This window comes from Bombus fervidus, chromosome 6 (genome assembly GCF_041682495.2).
Source record: "Bombus fervidus isolate BK054 chromosome 6, iyBomFerv1, whole genome shotgun sequence".
NCBI classification, from domain to species: Eukaryota; Metazoa; Arthropoda; class Insecta; order Hymenoptera; family Apidae; genus Bombus; species Bombus fervidus.
The window spans coordinates 14,893,676-14,912,183 of NC_091522.1; the positions used below are offsets into that span (position 1 = coordinate 14,893,676).

Here is an 18,508-nt window from a genome sequence, read left to right on the forward strand (position 1 = left end):
AATTTGTGTTAATTTTTGTATATTATACGGAAGTGATATACATTCAAGCGGAGGAAAGCATTCTTGATATATATTACTTGCCATGTATCTCTTTTTTGCTCTTCATAAATCTCCAGACAGGGATAAATGAACGCTGTAATTACAGAATGAGGTTGAAATTTATTAAACGTACGTATTAAGAGAGAAAACTAAATGTATATACTGTTGCAAATCCACTCTTCACGACTCAGCTTTCTTTTTTTATCCTAATATCAACATCCAACAAAAATGTCAGCCTATCAGTCTATAGAACTTCTCTGTTTCCTTTCGCTTGGATGATCTGCTGCTTAAACACGAGTCGAAAGATTCATAGCGACCACTCTGCAGTCGTTCCGAACAAAAATTGTATCACGCCTTGAAAAATTTTATTACGAGGCTATTTTAACAAACACGATGCTCGAAATTAGCAAGTGTTCGATGACTTATAAACGGAAGGATAGTTGCGGCGGTTTATATATTTCAACCATAGCTTTATCGGATCGAAGTTGCAACGGAAGGTGATGGAAGCCGTGCTAACAAAAGGATTCCTTTGGTTCAACAAGACCGTCGTACCAACTGCCGTCCCTTTTTACCTTCCGCCCAAGTGTAAAATCTTTTCTTGACTCCTTATCGGTTGAACCGGGGAAAAGGAGAGAAAAAAGGCAAGGAGTAGGTGGAAGGGTCTGTAAACTCGGCGGAGTAGCAGCAAAGTCCCTGAGGTAGCCTCCACTTTCAGTATTTACTGCGTCCGAGGAAAAAGCAACGGTGCTACGGAAGATCGTGGCCGCTCCTTTAGGAGGCAGCCTTCCTTCACCTACTCCTCTATATTTCCCCACGTCCTCCTTTGTCGACGGCAAGGTGGGCCAACTCGGCAATTCGAGCTCTGTCTGTGTTCCTGAATTAAATACCCCATGAGGGACATATGTTTACGAGGTTTCCTCTCTTTCGGTGAGTTACTTCTAGATCAGTGCTGTTCACCACCAGGCTCCCCAGAGCTGTATCTCTATCCTTCCAGAAAGAATATAATTGTATTGACTGGTAACATGTTTGCGAAGTTCCTTGGCCACTTATTAAATATGCAGTTAGAGTTCCGGTATAAAATCGACGAGCTTTTCCGCAAAAGGTCTGCAGATCTATGGCGAGAATATGTCACATGTAAGTGCCAAGGGTAATATCTAGTCAATTTTTATCCGTTTGTATAAAAAGGACAAAGTTGTTTAGATTAAAAGAACCATTGTAATCTTCAGTATAAACATAGTCGATATTAAAAAGCCAGAACTAAAGCTGTCCGACGTAATTTTATTAATCCGGTGTTTTGTATTACGGGACCTATATCGGGAAGCTGCGCGATTCTGAATTGAAATACGAAGCCTCGTTTGTCTTTAATCTTCAGAAACGTTTAACAAATCGAAAATTTCAAGTAACAATTATCAATAGAATACAACGATATGACGCGATTATCGCGATATCGAACGAGAGATAGGTTAACTAACAAGATCGTAAAGTGTTTAAAATTCAGAATTCTAGCGCTTTTTAGCTAGCTGCCACTTTTTTAAACTTAGACACTATAAAAAGCAACATCAATTTGCCTGTGTCACAGTAGGCGAAGGTAGTTACGAATGTGACCCGCCCTATACTGCCAATTTCATCCTCCCTACACTCCATTGCACGCGTATCTCGTTCCACTGCATTGTTGCCTACGAGACGAACGAGTTTTGACTCGATTCTATTTAAATAATTGATAGCTTCGGGAGGAAGTTATCAAGCACGTAAGGAAAGATAGACCACGGAGCTCCTATCACCTTCCCTACTTACAATAGGTATGTAATGGCTGCCCTACGGGTGATTGCGTATTCTGAAGCGACAATTATGATCCTCACAAGGATGGTGATAATTGTTTCCGCGGAACAGGTAAATCACTCGCGATTCGTTGACAGATCTGAAACCCTAACCTAGACATGAACTTACGACTAGAATTAATTTAAATTCAAACTTAAACTAGATCCATCGCTAGAAAATGACGACGAAGAGAATCTGAAACGATACATTTTCCAATTAATACGCGCTTTCAATTTTCTGTATTGTATGTGGAATAATTTCAATCCAATTAATTTTAAACATATATTATGTTAAAGCTTTAACGAACGAATGAAACGTTTTCGATGAATAGAATGTCGGTATGTATTTTCTCCTTTTCATATAATTTTATTCCATTAATAAAATGAAGATTATAAAACAGAATAGAAGAATATTAATTTTCGAAGTTGTATGAAAAGAATGGCTATTTTAGCATAAACTTCGTTTTAATGTCCTTTATTAAGAGACGATGAGGTTCAACATTCCCGTGTTTCTTTATTCGAAACGTGTAAAAATGAAAATTATGTCTAATAATGAAAAAAGCGAACGGATCAAATCCATCGAACGTTCGAATGAATTTAAATTAAATCGCAAGTGTAATTTTAAAATATCACAGTCGCATTGCAGTCACCGTGGCCAGCGTATAATTCGCAAACTCTAATTTAAAAAAGTCGCGACCAGGTATAATGAACACTGTGAAATCGCGAGTGTACATTCTTGTCGGAACACGATTTTCGATTTTAATAAAAAGATCTGTCATCTGTAGGGAGTTATTAAAATGTATTAAAATTATTTAGTATCGATTTTTAATAACGCTTATATAGAGAGCCTATAAAAATTATATGTTATAGCGCTATATGTTATTTTATATCTTTGGATTGGTGGAGATCTGTTATTTTGTTTTTTTGTATTATATTCTACTTATTACGAGAACCAAACTTGTCAAAGGAACTATGAGTCGCAGTTGAATCGTTTTCTTGAAAAATGATATTAAAATGTGTTAAAATGTTAACGAAGAAACAGGAAATCCTTATATATTTAGCACGTGAAATAGCCAATTTTAATTACAGTGAAATATCTAACTTCGTGACTTTGATTTACTCGAAAATTGTTTGCTGTATGAAAAAATATTTTTCAAATAAAACATTGAACATGATGTCAAAGGGAAAGCCGGGAACAATACCGATGGATTTCAATAGTGCGCGACACTATTTTGCTAGTTTCAAAATTCGTAATAGAAAATATATTTTCGTCCATAGATAAAAATTGAAGCTAGTCGATAGATCCTTGAAAGTAAAGCATACGCCTGATGAAAAATATTCACGGTTTAAATTTAAATCGTGTAGGTATCAAAGCATTGGTAAATCTGTTTTCTATAATATGAATAATATCGTGCTGCCATCAAAGTAAAATGAAATTTGTGGATAGATATGTGCGTATAGATACGTAGTGCTTTGGCCGTGGAAATTTACATCAAAATTCGGAATCAATCAAATTCGATCAGTCTACGCATTCGTATTTTGAATGTATCAAAATTTATTAGTCCAGAATGTTGCACGAATCCCCGTCATTGTTTCTCGCAGCTTTGTTAAAATCTTCAATGGTGGAGTTTGTGGAATTTGTTGGATATCTGTATGGTTGGCGAAAGTAAATGTATTTCGATACAGTGCACGAATAAATAAAATTATCTCCATTATTTCCTTCTTCTTTTGCAATAACGTACTGGTATTTGTGTTCTGTTCCATATACAATCATGCCAAAGTCTGTTCTGCAATTCTTGTTTAAAACGGTAACATTAAAATAATTCAAAAAGTTCAAGCGTGAATGGTTTGAAATAACTTTTATCAATCGGACCGTCTATTCGCTTTCTCTTTTATGCATTCTCACGCGTAAAATGTTACCGTGAAAAATAATTTCTCTCGTCCGTTCATGCCTGTGCATTACGTACATAATTAAACACGGAAGAGAAGATGAGGAAAAATCGTACATCGGGAGATTCGAAAGAAGGAAAGGGCACGTTCCACAGGAGAAATTCCTTGAACATCGTAACGAAGACCCTTGAACATTCACGGAAGCCAGGAGGCGCCAGACAAACGAGCACGGCGAAAGAGCTTGCAAAATGCACGCAGTACGGAATATACCGAACTATATCAAACAGCACGACGGTTAATATTGGATTCTGTTAGAGCGGGAACGAACGCAAGGGTCGAACGTGTTTCTCGTTAAGTGAAGCAATTACCCAGACCTATCTGTTACTTACAACAGCGTCAGCAACCACCACAGCCTTTTAGTTTTGAAGACTGTCTCAGCTTTACGTCACAACCTGCACAGTTCGGCATTTTTCATCCTGTGTGAATTTTTTCCTCCTTTTTGCCCTTCTCATTCTACCTCTCTGTTTTTACTTCTCGCTATCCTTCTTCGGCTTATATCAGCTGTGCTTCGAGCCATAGTCTTATTAGTTTCACTTTCGTATCTACGCGACGCGACAAAGTCCGTCTCTATGATAAATAATCCGTTCAACAATGAAAAAGCATTAGCATTCGCCGTTTCTATCATTTTTTCTTTAGGTTATACAAATAAATAATGGATCCTTCCAAATGAAATGTCACCAAGGAATGAAAACTCTTGACGAAACGATGCCTGGCAGCTAGATTCAATTATTATATTTATTCAACTCGCATCCCCCTCCCCCCGTATCTGTAAATTATCGTTGCGGAACGAAGAAATTGGTTCGCAGCAGTCGCTTGCCAATTTTTAACCGTGGCTCGCGTCAATTTTACTTTACGCGACGCTGCACTCGATGCATCGATAAACTTGTAAATAATTAACGAACGCCACTCCTTCCCATCGTTAACATCCACCCTGTTATTGATTCTTCCTATTAGGCGGCATTCCCGCGAATCGCGTCGTTCCGCGAAATTCGTTATATCTGCGTTCGAGCGCGTATGCAGCCATTAAGATCGTGACTTTCCAAGACAGAAATAATTGCATTCCGGATTGAATGTATCGAAATGCATACGCGGTTCCTGAAGTTTCTTCCGTCTACGTCTATCATACGACTACCCCCAACTCTCAAAGAGTTCGCTGCTACTCAGCTCTTGAATTTTCTCTCTGTTTCTTAGGATTCCCAAGATGATTTACGTCTTTCGTTTTAATTTACGTGAAACGAAAATGTTTCCATTCTGTATACGTTATTAGCTGTTACTGTCTGGCCGATTTGGTGAAAATTTGTCTTGGGATTTTGTCTGTAATCAGCGTAGGATTTTAGTAAGGGCGTCAGGTTTCAGGGTGGCTCGCGTTCTGTGGGGAAACTACAATGTATAGTCGTGTCTCGAGTACGCGAATGTACGCTTTGAATCTTAATTCGCTTTATTATCTTTAAGCGACTATATCGGTCCACCGCGATCAGTGCTGTCACATCCGTCTCGTAAATTAAAAGGGTGAGTTTTCTTTTAAATCCAAGATGAAACGCCGTTGATTCGCATACCCCTTTCAACGTCGTAATTACGAAATGAGTTTCTTAGGAAGCTAAATTGACCCCATCTTTTATAAATTTTTCAATTCTATTAACGAGTCTCTCTGGGTATGTTATTAGCGTAAAATGCAAAGCGAATGTCTAAAAAATATTTATAACATCATCGTTTGTGTATCGTAATGTACATAGAAAGCGGTGGCTGTCCTTTCAATTAGACAGCGATTCTTATTTAAATTTAAGACCTCCTTTAACAAGAAAGTTTTCACGTAACTTCGTCGATGATACTCGTTGATTATACTTGCTATAAAACTGCAACAATCGAGGCTGCAGTTTACGAGGTGATATAAAAATAATGGATTAAACAGGAGTGGCAACGTATAATAGACCGCTTGACATTCTTTTGTCTCGTCGGAACGACCTATCTTCTTAGATCATATCAGCTAATTACTCGACAGCGTAATTATTGACCAAGTCGGAGATGGTCTACGCAGCGGCACAATGGCCGAAAGATGGTCGAAATTTTCTACGTCCTTGTCTCCGGAGGAGCCAACCTCGATGAACGGTTGCGAAATAACTTCGCACAATTTTTTGTCCGATAGCGGGCAGCTTATTGCCAAGTATTCGTTTAAGGGTGACGTTACCCCACGAGTAAAGATTTATCGATATAAATGAGTACTCGGAGTACGCACGGCCAATCTCCGATCAATTTTTATTAAACCATTATTTGCGACTTTGCACGTTATCGTTATTCAATATTAAAAAGAATTTTATTTCTGCGAAATAGTCTGTTATAGTTACATTTAAGCGGATGGTATTCTTGAGATCCCGTTGATCGCCACCATCGCCACCACGGTGAATTCTATGGAAATAAAAAGGAAATTGGAACTGCGAATGGTCCGGCGCCACGTACCGGTGTAATGCATTGAAATAATGAAAACCTATAGATGAAGAAGCTCGAAATGGCTTTTGTGCTTTTTGCTCGTCTAATGAAAATTCGTTCAACTACAGCAAGGATCCCGCGGTGCGGAATGTGTAACGTCGAGCGTATCTACGAAAAGAGCGACGATCGATAATGAGCGGTTCTCGGCCATTGGAAGCGTTAAATTGATTTAAATCGCGGGAACGTGTGTAGATGAAAATGTAGAGCGAGAGAGAAAGAGAGGGCGAGATTTTAAATTGCCAACTTGCGCGTTGGAGATATTTGTAATCCCATCGAAATCTCCACGGAATTCTTGCGCCAGTCTTCAAATAGTTGCACGTATTAATTTGCTACTATAGAATTATAGCAGAGAAAGAATGAAACATTCACGGTTTACCTCGCCGAGTCAATTCTTTCACGAGTTTTCAAGTAGTTTCTCTTATCCGATTAACAAGACTTGGACTAAACTGTTTATCAAAAGCGTATCAATCACAGCCACGTTCACTTACAACGGGTCAAATAATCTGTTTTGAGCGCTCACTGTGTAATTATTGGCGATCAAATTTGACGAATTACAAGAAAACTCGCTTAGCTTGACCCGAATAACTCAATTTCATCTATTAACTTGATAGCGTAATTTTGAGAAAGAATAAGACACTGACAGATTATCTGGTCGAACGAATCTTTGGAAAGTCACGCGTATCGATTACAAGCTTATCAAATTGTACTAGATCACTTACGTAATTTGCTGTTCATTCGCATCTCGTATTAGAACATGCGCATCGTGAGCAACCACGGAGAAGGCACCTGTAATGGGAATGCAGACACATAATTAGTATAGTGGCTTTTAAGGGCGCATGCTGAATTCTATCCTGTACAAGAAGAGAAGCTGAGACGTATTTTACGTAGGCTTAACTAAGATTCCCGATTCGTATCTTCTTAGGTCTCCGTCGATCTGCTCGTTCAAACGTTTGAATATAAACTCTAACGTCGCATCAATTTACTATTACGATTAATCCTCAGATAGAACGTAAAAAGGGACACAAAGAGGAAATCTAAGTAGCAAGGATGGCTTTGAAAGTAAACGATCGTTCTTTTAAAAGAAAATGACACTTAAGATCCTCAGGATAATTACCATAGAAAAAATGTGTGGATCCTAATTTCGATAGAATTAATCAAAACAGCAAAGCCAGGGATATGTAAATGTGGGACGAACATACACGCATACACGCATGACCATTGACACACATATTCCACTATATATATATATAGCAACCACGATGATATATTTGCATGTAAATTAAAGCACCAAATAACCGCGTAATGGATACCGAACTTTGACATCTGATCGATGCATCGTGAAAGATACAATACATTTGCGTTCCAAATTTCGTCGAACTTTTTCCCTCACCATTTCCCGTCTACCTTTTCTATTCTGGCCCCGATCAATCTCTCTTCATTGAGTTACATCAATCGGAGTTGTATCGACAATGTACTCTTAGGTTTCACCTAAATTATCCTTCAACAGAGGATTCACTTTCAAGATGTAATCGCAATTGGGTAGGAAGCCCCGACGCTGCGTTCGTTACCTAGTTTCTCGTATATGTCCTCCTGGTCGGAATTGAAAGCATCGTCTGATGCAGGGATGCAGATACGGAGGATGTCGTGGCTCCTGGTAGGTACGTACGAACGGCGACTGCTTTTCTGTCTCTCCGCGCTTACGCACGGCAGCAAGGATTACGTGTCACAAATTGGCATTACCCACTGCGAACGCAGACGCAGACGCAGACACAGAGCCAGGTGTGTACGCGGTATTTCCAGAGAAGTGTCTCCAAGTGCTTCCAGCATACTTGATGCGATTGTGCGCGTTGAGGTCTGAACCGAACGGCTCTGTGACAGGCAATTTGCTTTCGAAGGAAATAATTACGAGCGCTTTAAGGGTTTGTCAGGGTCAAAGTTTAGGTTTTACTACTTATCGGACAACAGAACTACGCCGAACATTCAATCATTACCCGATTGCAATGGTTGCACTGTTGCGCCATTTACGAGGAATTTATCGAGAAACACGGTTGATATTTTACATAGATCATCGATTAAGGCGTTAATCGAACGTTTTAATTTTCTAAGGTAGAGGCTTACGGAGGTAGGAAAGATCGATCATTTCGAAGGTTTCTCTTCGTAGTTAGCGCATTATTCCGGATGAATAGGTAATGCTACTTTAAGTACTTGCAACGTCAGTTAAAACGGCGTAATACATTTTCGCGCTGGCCGGAACAACTTAGATCCTCTTCTTCCAATTAAACTTGGGAATCCTCTAGAATTTCTTCGCGCAACTTTTCCCACCTCGGCGCTCCTTTTTAGGCGGCGTTGCTTTTATAAATTCTCTCGGTTGAAATTTTTATATTTTCCCGATATATCGAGACGCAGAAATCACATATCTTTCATCCAGATTTTATCCTCTCCAATGTCGTCCCTTCTGACTTATCTGTCTTGCGTCTTGCATCTTGAGAGTCTCTGAATGTCGCGTACCGATTCGATTGTTAGATAACGAAAAGCTTCGACAGTATGACGATCTCTTAACAGCGAGAACATTCGTAGAAACTTCATCAAGTGGGAGATGTTTAACGACCAAAGCTACGCGTGTTTATGACCCCGTGGGACCCAGTGTTCGGATGATGAGTCTCGCAATGAAACGACGAAATTCAAAGGAAAGTAACGCGGCTCACCTCGCGCCGGAGAACGTTATTGTCCAAGGAACATAAAGGATACGTACCCATGCTTCTACACGGTGGGATTGCCCGTTATTCGTGTTGCGTTGAAGATGGCGACGGGGAGAATTTTCAACGATATCGCGACCGCGACGTTCGTGAAATAACACTCGCTTTCACGGTCACGACATTCCCGTCTGTTGTTCCGTTTCTTTCTTACGTGGAAGTGCGTGAATAACGAGAACCGGAGAATTCTCGGTAAATAGACTGTCACGAGTGAAAGGCCGGTACCGATATCCATTTCTTATCGTTCGAACTTTGGGACTTTGAACGCAAGACCTGGAGAATTTTCAAAGCTGACAAAGGGCATCGATCACTATGAAACTTCGCATAGAGAAAATCCCGTATACCGTACGAGATACCATACTATCCGATGCGAAAATAAACAAGAAGAATCCGCTATCTAGAAGCAATATTTTTTCTAACGGTATCGCAGCTCTCCGCTCCAACGAGGTGAGAAAATAAAGTGAAAAAATACTTATCATCGATCGATCGATCGTTGTGAAATTAACAGAGAGAAGGTGGGTTTGGCCTCTGAATTTTTTTAATATTAAATTTAAGGTCGTAGGGAAAATAGTGATACGTCACATTGTTTGTTTCTCATACGAGCACAATCCTAAAGCCTAATATCTTGTCAATGAACGACGTGCGTATTACCAAAATTATCTTTTCATAAAATTTGGTTATTTAGTGTTTCCGACAAATACCTACATGGTTAGATTTTCTCCAGAAATTCTATAAATTTTCAAATTCATCGATCGCTGAAAGAACGAGTTGAAGCTTCTAACCACTTTATATTAAAATACATCATTTGAAAACCAAATAATCTCAAAGTCAAAACATTCGAGTACTTGAACTTGTCATACCTACTTGTCATGTAATAATTTTTTTAATTATAAAAACCAATAGACCATCGTAGAATAATTCTGATAAACTCTTACAGGACAGAAATATCAATGCAACTTGTTCGTCCTTTGTTCACTGCCACGTCACGGAAGGATGCTCGTGTTTATCGCGAAATATACGCGTGTGGAGGACGCCTTGAAATTTTGTTGGTTCGCGTAGGACTGCTGGCGAAGCGATTTCTTCTGTGGGGTAGGTATCAAGGAATTCCTTACGAGTTGGTTGTGCTCGATCGGCGTGGAGCATATCGTCGATGCGGAAGCGTAAACCGGTTGAGCGTGTGCCCGACATTGTTATGCCGCTATCATCGTAGATTATGCTTCAAGGATGTTGCTTTCCGAACACGTCAGGATCATTGAATCCTACCTTGGTCATTCTTTAAAACATTTCCTATAATTCTGTTAAAACTTCTGCCTTCGGCTGATTTTATCGGTGGTGAAAAGTTTTGAAAGTTTGTTGGTCAGGTTTGGAATGCTTACCGAGCTAATCGAACTCTCGATATGAATAATTTATTTAATATAAATATTGGTTTTCTCCCTCTCTCTCTCTCTCTCGCTTTTGTGTAGTCGAAACAAATGATCCATATGAAAATCAACAGTTGCGAAAGTTACTTTATTTACCATTCATCTGTCAATAGCCATGCTGCTAAACATTAACAGCAATCAATAATCGTACCATTCGTCAATCGCAATTCTAGTTAGCGAGTTTGTAATTCTCTCACGCAAATGACACACAATCATTTTTGAACGGTTGCCTGTGTCAATCTAACGAGACAAACTTTGGTCGGTCGAGGTGCAGAAATAACGAGGTGGAATACATATATTTCAATAAATATATATTGTTATAATTACAATAACTCATGATGTACCCGCAACTCTTGGCAATCGTATTGCGTCGTTTTGTATTTTCTCTCGCGTTCCATTTGGAATTGTAGAATCTTACAGTTTTGCAGATAAAATGGGATGAAAAGCGAGTGAGTTTGTAATAAGGGCAAAGGTTATGGGCGAGTAATAGGTTTGCGGCTGACCTAGGGAAATAAAGTCACATAACAGCCTGTACACTTTGTGGATCGCGTTGCATGGTGTTTTAAAAAAATGTATTTTAAACGATTCGAACGCAACAAAATTTTGTTTACGAATCTACAGAATGGTGACTCTGATTTATATAGAAAGATAAGTACTAAAAAAGAAAAAAAAAGACCCTGCAGACCTACGTTAAAATTCCAGCACGAAAAAGCAACTCATCTCGTATTCACAATTGCGAAACTGATTCGTAATTCATTCACTTGCTCCAACTCAAAGAGCAAAAACAGAATCGTTTCGAAACATTTCAAAATGTTGTCCATTTCATTCAGCGAGAAATTCGGAAATGTGAAAAATTCGGCGAAGGTGGCGGTGCGAGGGAAAAAAGAACGTTTCCGAAGGAGGCAGGCATCAAACAACCCCTACTGCCGGAATCGCGCGAGGTATTGCGCTCGCGCAATGCCGGCGCGCGTGTCCGTGTTCGCCGTGTAGTATATACGAGGCGGGTAGAGCAGTAGCACCGGCACCACCATCAGCACCAGCCAGCATTCAGCAGCAGTAGCAGCCTCGTCGTGGCTAAAGGGGCTTCGGAATGTTGTACCACGAGCTAGTCAACCGCGGCGTGTCGTCGTGTTAACCGTCGTCCACGTCGTTAAGGACGAAGGAAGTTGCGAACGGACGGGGTGCTGGCCGGTTATTACACGCGAGCTCTTCGGCTCTCGAGTCTCGTTGGTCGCTCGCGGTTCTTCGCGCGGTTTCGACCCGACGGGGGACCATCGGTGCGCCCTCGGAATAAATTCGAACCAAGGGATCCGAGTCGTCGTTAGTCGAGTTCGAGCCGGTGCGCGATACGATCCTCGACGTTGACGGAGCGTCACGCAAGATTTGTCTCGTTCGCACGCTGCCTCTGATCGTGCACAACGATACACACGTACACGATCGTTTTGTTTTCATGCCTGTTTCTTATGCCTTTTTTATCCCCTTTATCGACTGGTTCGAAGGGATTATTCTCGTTCTGGATGAGACGAGCCTGTGATTCGTCGTTGAGTTTACCGTTGTGTCAGAACGTTGCTGTTACGCGAGGAAGATCGTTACATAGTTTTATTTAAAATAGTAAGTATCGACAGGATCACGGAGTTCGTTATCGGAAGTAAAATACTGTATTCACGGACGGTGTGAAGGGAGTCATCGACAGGCAAAGGGTGAGCGAACGTGCCGAAGTGGCGTTCTTGTAATTGGAACAGGAACGTGTAGTAGACGATCATCTGAGAACGCCCTCGGTGTAAACTATTGTCACGGCCAGAAATTTCTCATTTAGTATTTTGTTCCTTTTTCGAAGAATCAGTTTGATAATAGAGTTGTTGTAACGTCAATCGGGAACGATTTCGTCGTTCGCTAGAGTATTTTTAATACATCTCTGGCTGTAATAAAAATCGCGATATACGTTTGCCTGGTGTTGGATGGCCAGACAAATATAAGAATAAGTTTGAATAAAAATAGTCTCCGTTGTTCTGGTACGTGGATTTATACAGGAAATCCGGTGGTCTGTAAATCGTTCTCAAGATTTATGAGGATCATCAACGATCGTTTGCTCACCGACCAGCCGTAACGGAACTATAATATTTCCGGATCGATCGTGCACCGGTGATCAGAGGTTTGGCGTGGTGCGAATGATCGCATTCCTCCTACTATCGCGGTGTTACGTGTACCACACGCATGATTTTACCAATAAATAACCAGCTACATTTATCGAAGTCCGTTGCACGCGGTTTACGCTGATCACTCGCTGTGCCGCAGGACCGTTATCGTTATCGATTAATCAAACATAGCCAGTACGCAACGAACCAAGGACGGAGGAGAGCGAAAAAAAAGACAACGGTAACATTATTAATTAAAAACGAAACAGCGTGCAACAATTTTTCACGTTGGTCTCCTGCATCGGACAAAATATCGCGAGGGACAAAGCATAGAAGCCAGCCGAGCTGCGTTCGTCGATCAATTTCATCGCAGCGATACGAAATATAAACGCATCGCGCGAGCTAACAGCTCGAAATTGAGAAAATAAAAGGGACATGTACAAAGGGATCAGTGCAACGATCGTTCCATCGAACATAGAAGTTCAGCAAGAAGAAGATCCGTAGCGACCGTTAATCCAAAAGGCTAGGCCGGCTAAACCGCGGCGTATCGATCGATAATCCTTGGTGACCCGTGATTCGCAGTGAATTTTTAACATCGCACGGTTTTATCTCTCGTCGATTTTTTACGAGGAACGCGACCGATTCAGTGCTGTGAGATAAATGTTTCATAGACAGCAGTCGTGGTACAGGTAATATCGAATCTCGAAGACTTACCGTGGAATCAAAGGTGGCTCGAGGATCCTCGACGATATGTCCCCGGAAATCCAGGGACTGCCGTGAAAAAGTACGTATTATCTCCCGTTCGAAGCTACACCCGGGTTAACGTATCGGGGATTTGGAGCTTTGTCGCGGGGAAAGAGTTATGGACGATTTGTAGGTGCGCTTTTTAAGAGACTTATTACAGGGGCTTTCTTGATAAGCACTATAAATCAAAATTTCCAATTGGCCCCGGTATTACATCGGGGCCTGCCTCTAAATTTCCTTGATTTATGAAAGCCTGTATTTGAGTTGCGCGTTATCGTTCACGAACCGATCAAAAAGAGATCCGCTCTAGCTTGCGGAATGTAAGTACTCAGTCGAGTCTACTCGAATCTATTTTCGTCGAAAAAATTCACGATAAACCCCGTGTTTCGAAGTACGATCACGTCCCTGCGAAGTGGAAGAAGCGGAAGAAGTGGAAGAAGCGGTAGCCGAATCCGATCCGTGCAGTTTTAATCGAGACGTCTAATGGATTCGCGGCATTTGTTCGTGTTTCGTCGGATACCTACCAAACTCTCTTTTTTTTTCCCCTCTCTTCTTGACGGCGAGTGTTCTCTTTGAGTCCGTTCGACGCAAACATCAGCGACTCGTCTCGCTACATCCCCTCTATCCATCTGGCTCTCTCTCTTTCGATGACTTCAAACGGTTTCTCGAGTGTGCTCGAGCCGAAGTGCTCTTACAGTTACAAAGATATACGTTGCCGATCGGAAAAATGTTGCCGCGGTATTCCCCTCGTTCCGCGACAGTGTGCAAGCTTAACCGTTAAAGAACGCTCGAGCTTGCCGATGCACATTTTTGCGTTACAAAGAATGATTATATTCCCAGCGGGGAAATACCCCCTCGTGCTCGTGAATGAGATAGCGTCGCCGTGCAATCATCGGCAAAACGTTTCACGCCTACCACGGAAATAGAGAGATTTCGTATGGATTCTTATACGAATTCCAGATAGAGAGGATCCATGGAAGTAGGCACGGAGTGCGAAGACAATGACGATTTGGCTTAGATATTTATTCCTTCTTTCTCGAGGTCATACGCGATTGCAGGCAAAACCGAGGAAAGAGAAACGCACAACGTTCCAGTCAGATACGAATAAACGTATCTACTATGATTTAAAAGAAGAAAGAAAGAAAAGAAAAAAAAAAAAAGGAAAAAGAAAAAGAAAAAAATGAATTTACGTAAGGGGTCTTCTTTGATTTACTCTATGAAATTGTTGAAGAGTACGCGAAGACTGCCGGTAAGCATAACTTTCCTCGTTAAGAAACGTTGATCTGAATAAGCCCATTCTTCGGTTGCTCGTTGAATTCCAAAGAAGCACTCGCCAAAGAGTCTCGTCATCTTCTTTTTTTTTTCTTTCTCGCGCTTTTCTTATCCCCCCTTCTACTTCTTCTTCCCCACCTTCTTCGACATTGCTCGGCATGGCAGTTTTTGTTGCTTCCATAGTGTCGGTAGTTAAGAACTTTTAATATTAGATAAATACGGTGCTTCGCGATTGTCTCGACTACTACCGTAGTTGTCGATCGCGTTAACTTCTTCTTCGATAACTTCTATCATCGTGTACTCCTCGTAAACTCTCATTTTAAACGCGTGTTCTCTACGATCGAAAAATACATATCACTTCGAGAAGAATTGGCCTCAGCCCGGTTCTTCCTTTTCTATTCGCCATGATTTATCGAGGACTCGTGAGGGAGGGAGAGGCAGTGAGGGAAAAAAGAAATATGTTAACTGCGAACGGGCAGAGGTAGCCGTGGTCTAATGGCGATTTTATTTTTACGGAATGCAGCGTAGAACGTCGCGCACGCACGTGAAACGGCGCATTAGCAGGTGCAGACTACGATGTTCTATGTTGGCCCGACTGGTATACGTGGCAGGATCGCGTGTCGGCAATTATCCAAGACACAAAACGATACCGTGAACGCACGCCACGTCGCTTTTCGACCTGCTCACTTCCGGAATGTAATTACGAGCGTTTTGTCGCAATCGCGCCACCGTCGTGCTTGCCCCGCGATTTGCCGCGAGTTTTGCGGCAAATTCACGGCCCTGCTGTTGCATAGAGAACGCAACTGTCGCCGATTAATTATTTCTCCTCCTCTGTAATGAGAAATTTATCGTCATTCGTTCCGTTCGTTGTATTATATTTACTCCGATCATTGTATCCGTTGTATATGAAATTTTTAGCAATTTCGATTTTCGTATTCGAAGACTACGTAGGGAAAGAACATGACAAGTCACGTTTCTTATTTTCTTTTACCGCGTACAATTTTAAATTTCGGTACGTAAACTATCAATCAGCGAATGTTACCAAAATTCTCTTTCTTACTAAATTTGTCATAATACTATTAAAATATTATTTACTTGCCTTAATAATTACATCTTTGAGTTTTACAACATGGCTTCTATCCTTGAACCTGACAGGTTGTTTCATTTTCACCTATGTCGTGTTAACATTCTCTCGCTTTATCATAGGATGACGATAAAGACAGAAAACCACCAAAAACGTATGTATTCACGTGGTGTTATTTATGTTGTTTCGCAATTTGTGAAAATTCGATCACGTTCCAAGCAATTTATGTAAATAGTGACGACTTAACGTAGATAGGATGATAGAACTGAAAAGGTAAAGAGGAGAAAAAATCTCGGCTGTTTTAAATCCTCTCGTTAGAAGAGCTTTTTCATGCGAATTAACGAGACTAATACGTTCAACGTGGAAATCGTTGCAGCTCGAATTTCGTCCACGGATTTCATCCCTCTTTCCCCATTGCTTGCCCTCGTCTGTATTTCGAGCAATCTCTAACCGACGTTCAAAAGAAAGAGCAGACTCTTGCTCGCGTTTGGTACTTCCAATTCGCTCGATATCGTTCTTTGCTCTCTGCTCTCTCGTTGACGATTGTACCGGAATATCAGAGAGATACGAAAGGGTAGAGTCGCGGGCCGTGTCATCTTGCCTGACCCAAATAGGAAAATTGCTGGACAGAGGAGCACAAAGTTGGCCGACGAAATGTCAGGCGATTCGAATAATCGTCATTCCTATCTATTCTTCTCCCTATAGTTTTCTCTTTCTGTCGACTTTTCCCTCGGTGACGGATTCGTCGCGATCGCGACGTATATGCATCGGATAAAAAATATGTGCTCGGTGAAATAGTCGCTGTAACGGCAGCGAGATCGAGAACGCGATTCGATATAAAATACTCGTAACGTTTTTAACGAAGACCGTACCGTGAAAGATGGTACTTGCGAAGACAGTTGACTGAATCGTGAGGAAGAAATATTTCAAAAAGTACTCGAAACGAATCTCTGTAATTTTTCTTGGTGATGGGATTTCCTGAGTTCGTATAATTTCTATCAACGTTACTTTTTTACAACCGTTCCAATTTCAATGTTTACCGAAGAAAGCTTGTCACGAGTTCGCGCGACGGTTGTGTTTCAATTCCGTTTTATAAATCATTTCCAAGTCGATGGTAAAATCGTTCAACCAAATCCATTCTTTACTTCTTCGTTCCTTTCTCTGTCCACAAAAATCGACGATTTTAACCGACACCTGGGGAAGAAAAAGACAACAGATAAACGAAACTCGATGTTATCGGGGATCGGTGCGTATTATACGACAACGGATTGTCGCGAAGCTGCCCTGGCATTTGTGTTTCGCTACGGTAGCGGACGATAAAAGTAATGTGACCGATAAAAGAGAAAAAAAAAGAGGAACAGATCACATTGCAATGGTATCGAGCATTCTTGGTTTACACTTACGAACGTGATTTCCATCGTACGATAGCAATTACGCGAACATTTTTCAGTTAGGTTTGTTACGAACACCGCACGAACCTACCATTAAACTACGAGATCCGGCTTGAACCAGTATTCTATCCTATTATCCCTACATCTTACGCTTGCGAATAAATTAACCCCCGTATCGTCAAACTCGACGCGAATCCCATAAGCATCTCGATTCTGACTCGCAGTCACGATCAATTTTCAGTCATTTCCGTTGAAGGTAACCGCGAGATTTACGAAATCTGTTTCACCCAGTTTCCCTGTTAATTCAAATTCATGGGCAAGCGAGCAACGAGGAGCAATCTCTTTAACGGACCAGCGTCCGCTGTAAAAATAAACCGACGACGTCGGGAACAGACTAAATCGGGATTTCGTCGCAGGCGCGCAGATTAAACGATTATTTTCGACGACGCCCTTTCGGTCTCCGCGCGTATGTTCAGTTATTTCGTTGTGCACCGTGTACACAAGCCGGAAGAGAGGAGAGGCAGAGAGGGAAGGGAGAGAGGAAAAATGGTTTACGACTTTTTGCGAACGAATGCACGGTGAATTCAGGACGCACGCTAATGTCTGGCACTGGCCTGGCTCTGGCCTGGCTCTAGCCTGGTTATGGTCTGGCGTGGTACGCGTATCGGCGCGCGGAGACTACCGGCGGAAACGGAAACGCAATGGGTCGAGAAAGAGAGGGTGCAGTGACGGAGGTGGAGGCGGTGGACAGGCCGCGGTGGGTCGAGTTGCGACGACCGATTTCCTGGATTTGCCTGACGTTTAATGAACGCTGGCAGACGTTTTGATTTACAGGACAGTTTGATTTCCGCGCGGGGCACAATAACCGCCAATTTGTAAATCGCCTCGTAAATCTGGACGGGCAGCAGCAGCGGCAGCAGCTCGTTGCAGACCGATGCGAGCCGACGTATCGGCGCTCGCTGCGAGTCCGACCTAAAGGCCGTTTGTCCAATTGGATTAAACAATCGGTGTCGTTAAAAAGTACGGCTGTTTTGGCGTATTATCAGTAAACATTCTCGTAAAAACGATATAACACTCGTTAGGGTGTGGGAAAAATAGGATTGAACAATTTTCTGATTGCCCCAGGCTCCGATCTGTCCGGTACACGCGTAGTATATGTGTTCTTCGCGCGATTTAGTTTTCGAGAGTGTTTTACGAGCATGAATATTCCGGATACTCATCTTGGTTGTTGCACAGGATCGTTGGTAATAGGGAAAATTGATAATCGGTGACGCGAACAACACGCGAACAATATTTTAGACGCGAAATTTGACGATATTGACGAATTTCGTCCGTGTCGATTACGTATCGAAGGCTTTAGGCGATGAATTAGTACGGCGGATTTCGCGTTATAAATTCTCGATCGGCAGGTGTTACGA

General features: G+C 41.6%; 1 protein-coding gene across 3 annotated transcripts in view; it reads left to right on the top strand.

Moving 5' to 3' along the window:
- LOC139988283 (lachesin) overlaps positions 1–18,508 on the top strand; it is a 285,333-nt gene that overhangs the window by 23,188 nt on the left and 243,637 nt on the right. The window contains exon 1 of one of the 3 annotated variants that reach the window (XM_072005503.1): positions 9,987–10,132. The exons of 1 other annotated variant lie outside the window; for it this stretch is intronic. The gene's annotated coding sequence lies outside the window, so the exon portion shown is untranslated. Of the gene's footprint in view, positions 1–9,986; positions 10,133–11,547; positions 13,384–18,508 lie in introns of those variants that run through there. One more of the 3 variants, XM_072005500.1, reaches the window with a different exon arrangement.